Here is a 4,289-nt window from a genome sequence, read left to right as displayed (position 1 = left end):
TTCCAAACAAATCACAGTGATCAAGTAATAACAATACAGTTGTTGTTTTTTCCAATATGTTGAAGTAATATATATCCTGACAATATTACCTGCAGGTAATGGGCTATAGGACAAAGGTTAGAAGACATACTGTACAGTGTGCCTGCAATAGTTGAAATAATTATTTTAAAAAATGAAGCACAAAATGTAACATTCGTTGAAATATAGGGACAAATTATTACATACAAAATAAAACAATACCATGTGATGGATAGTAAATGCAAAACTGATAAACCGTAATGTAAATAGGGATGTATTGTGCATAACTTTAAGTAATTCATATATATACATGCATACACATACAGAATATGAGTATATATATATATATAAGTATATTTATTCAGAGACTGGTTATGGATAACATTGTTTAATGTGAAAGCAAGTTTTGCAGAAAATAGCATTTCCATCCAAGAATATATTTTTACTTAGACTTGTTTTGTGTAAAATACAGGTCTATGCAGTAATAAAATAAATATTCAGTACTTTCTGGTTAAACGCCCAAACAACATGGCTTCAGTTCAGAGAGTAACGCTCACATATAAACATGATATAAAACGTATTTTCTGGAAAGGTAAATGAATGTATGGAAAAAGTGTGCTGGTAATTATGTGTTATATTTTGTATAGGATGTTGAAACATCATGATAAGGAGCATAGACATTAAAACGAGAGTTGTGCTATTTAACAGAAGTTTTGTCCTTGAGATATCTATACGAGCTCTAAATGCATTACATGCAAAACATAAAATGTCCATATACTGTAGCGACACATGCATATGTAGCAAATTATCAACATATTATTCAGATTCAGATTCAACTTTATTGTCATTACGTAGTACACGTACTAGTGACAAAATGTAAGTTTAGGCATCTGACCAGAAGTGCAAAATAGCAGTCCAGGAGTCTACATAATGAGAATGACATGTAATTATTATAAATAGAATAATTATCAATAGGCTATAAACAGATGAATATATACAGTGTAAATGGCATTGACAGTAGACATCAACATATTATCAGGCTTGTATTTATTTTATTTTCCCATTCTTATGACGTATCCTAAACATTGCATTTTTACAATCTGTTAAATTTGAGGATCTACTCAACTGAAGCAATTATTTTCTTTTAATATACACTAAACCTAAAATTCTGTTTCGTATCTTGGTCAGTTTAAATCCATATATTAGAGGATTAATCACAGGAGAAATCAGCAGAAATTCAATAGCAATGAAGTTTTGAAGGCTCTGAGGTATATCTCTGGAGCCAAATCGCATATACATCAAATCAAAAAACATTGTAAGAATGAAAATGACTAAAGAGGTCAGATGAGGAATACATGTCTGCATAAATTTTACCCTGTCTTCTTTGGACCTAACACAAGTTTTAACAAGATGCATATAAGTCCAAATTGTGAAAATCCCATGAAACACATAAATGACTATTGTAATATATGCAGCGATGTTGTTTGAAAAGGTGTCAGCATCAGAACAAGCAAGTTTGACAATCATCCAATTGACACAAAAGATTCTCTGTATTTTGAAACGACACAGCTTTAGTCTGGAGGTCAGCAGAACATTAACAGAGAAAATACAGAAAGGTGTTAGCCAGGACAAACATATGAGCTGAGAGAGCCTCCTCTTTGACATGACAGAGTGGTAGTGTAGTGGTCGACATATAGCCAGGTATCTGTCGTAAGCCATACTGCTAAAATGATAAATCACAGCAAGCAAACGAATACATTGACAAAAGCCTGCCAAAAGGCATCCTTCATATATGAGAGTTGTTGAGAAGAAGTCAGCAGATCTAAGAGGAATTTAGGGAAGAATACCTGTGCGTCCCATAAAGTCCATTAATGCAAAAACTGCACAATAAAGAGTACATGGGTTCATGCATGTTTTCATCTAAGATGATGATCGATGCAAGAGAGATATTGAGAAACAAAATCACACAGTAATACAGTAAAGTGAATGTGAAAAGAGTTAGCCATGTAATATTTGTCTCGTTTAACCCTGATAGAATGAACATTTTTAACAACAGAAACATTATCCATAAATAAGATAGTTATTTTTCAAACCTGTCTCTTCAAATTCTGCTTTCACCTCTGTCATGGCAGGGATTGGTGACTGAGTAAGAGGTTACTCTGTGGATTGTAGCACACTCCCATCAAAAACCTGTTCTGCCTCTAAGTTTTCCTATTGCAACGGCTAATGGGCAAGGTAAAACCAGTATGGGAAATTTAACTCACGCTAGAAACAATGTTAATGTCAAATAAAACATGGTAGCTGTAAAACCCGGTCCCTCGTATGGGAAATTGCTCACCGATATTGTCAAATGCAAGGGCGAATTCAGGAGTTGCGTCTTTAGCCTAGAAAGCTCTGAATCAGGTGGCTGCTGAACAATTGTCCCAAATAGATGGCTGAATGAGCTGGGCCTGAATTACATCAATTTTTGAAGAATATAATGCTTATTGGCAAAGGAGAGGGGAGAAGGTTAGACCAGTAGTGGCTGTTAAGTGTTTGGACAGTGTGAAGCAGCCTCGGGGACATTTCCCTTGTGTACCTTGTTCTAGGAACGCCAGATTCAGCATTCAGCCTTATTTTTTGCTATTGTTAGACATCTCAAATGATAAATCATGCCTTACCCGGAGAAATGTTGTGGCTCGATGCCAGCTAAAGAGTCAGTAGGTTGGCAGATGCACTAGCAAACTAAAGGAAGCTGGTCTGTAATTATTTGTTAGCTAGTGGCATTGCGCTTCTCTGAATACTTGATTATCAGTAAGGTAAAATGTCTGCTAATGATACGTTAACAGCTTTACAATCTGCCATATCGCGCAGAAGTATAAAGAGTAAACTGTACACCAGTAGTTGAACCAGACACCTATCACTCGCCAAAATAGCGAACTATTATCAGGATGTGGACTTAACTTAATTCTACAACTATGACTTCTAAACTCTGCACTCTCGATCTTTGTTATAATATAATAATTAGTTTTGCATATTTACAAAATGCTGAATCTTAAAGGCAGTTTCAGCACTTATTGATTTATTCAAGGCACGGACATCACCAGTGTTAGCTAACAACTAATTGAACATATGCTACAGTACAAACTAGGTAGCTTAGCTTAATATTGACATGATCTGACAACCTGCAGTCAGAACAACGTAATTGGCGGCAGTACCATTCACATGGTAATTCAAAAGTAATTAAATGTTAACATTATAACCATTAACCACAATATATAAATACCCAAAAATAACCTATACACCAAGAATACCTACATCACATGTATTACACAAATATAACAGGTGCAAAGTACGTAAATACGGTTGCCATAAAGTGCAATTCAAAACAATATTTCAGAAATACACCAAATTATTTCACAAAAACACTGCTGCTTTCACTAAAACACCACAGCATTCACAAACACCACAGCATTTCACNACATACAAAATAAAATAATACCATGAGATGGATAGTAAATGCAAAATGGATGAATTACTTAAAGTTATGCACAATACATCCCTATTTACATTACGGTTTATCCATTTTGCATTTACTATCCATCTCATGGTATTATTTTATTTTGTATGTAATAATTTGTCCCTATATTTCAACTAATATTACATTTTGTGCTTCATTTTTTCAAATACTTATTTCAACGACGTACAAATTCATTATACGCACACTATGTCTTCTAACCTTCGTCCTATAGCCCATTACCTGCAGGTAATATTGTCAGGATATATATTACTTCAGCATATTGGAAAAAATAACAACTGTATTTTTATTACTTGATCACTGTGATTTGCTTGGAAATTACATTTTGTCAGCCAATTATTATTTTCAGTTTTACATTTCTATTGAAGCTCAAACAGACACCATATCATTTTTGGTTCTAGAGGAAACATTCATTGTTACTTTCGGGGTTTTGTAAAAGGATTAGGGCTGTCAGTTGATACAAAAATGTTATCGCATTAATCACAACAATTCTCTCTTATCATCTAACATGCAAATGGGTATCAGATGTGTGTGTTTTCTGTTCTATTTTACTAAACGTTTGTAAAGCCACAAGATAAAGCTGAAGGTATTTTGCTTACATCTTTACCATAGTGGAACGGTACAATAAACTTATGTGAATGAACCAATAAATAGTTTTTGTCACAAATGATTAATAAAGAAACCTTGTTTATTTAAGGAACAGTTCAAATGCTAATACATCTTCACTTGTATGTTTTTTGTTTAATTTTAAATA

General features: G+C 33.7%; 1 pseudogene; it reads right to left on the bottom strand.

Annotated features, from left to right (window-relative positions):
* The window catches only part of LOC104967320 (olfactory receptor 51B5-like), a 16,317-nt pseudogene extending 13,693 nt beyond the window's left edge, over positions 1-2,624 (bottom strand).
* Positions 2,625-4,289: the final 1,665 nt, after the last annotated feature.

The sequence above is a fragment of the Notothenia coriiceps genome, unplaced genomic scaffold (genome assembly GCF_000735185.1).
Source record: "Notothenia coriiceps isolate Sejong01 unplaced genomic scaffold, NC01 NC01_scaffold00037250, whole genome shotgun sequence".
Taxonomy (NCBI): Eukaryota; Metazoa; Chordata; class Actinopteri; order Perciformes; family Nototheniidae; genus Notothenia; species Notothenia coriiceps.
This window is presented reverse-complemented; position numbering and strand designations above follow the sequence as displayed.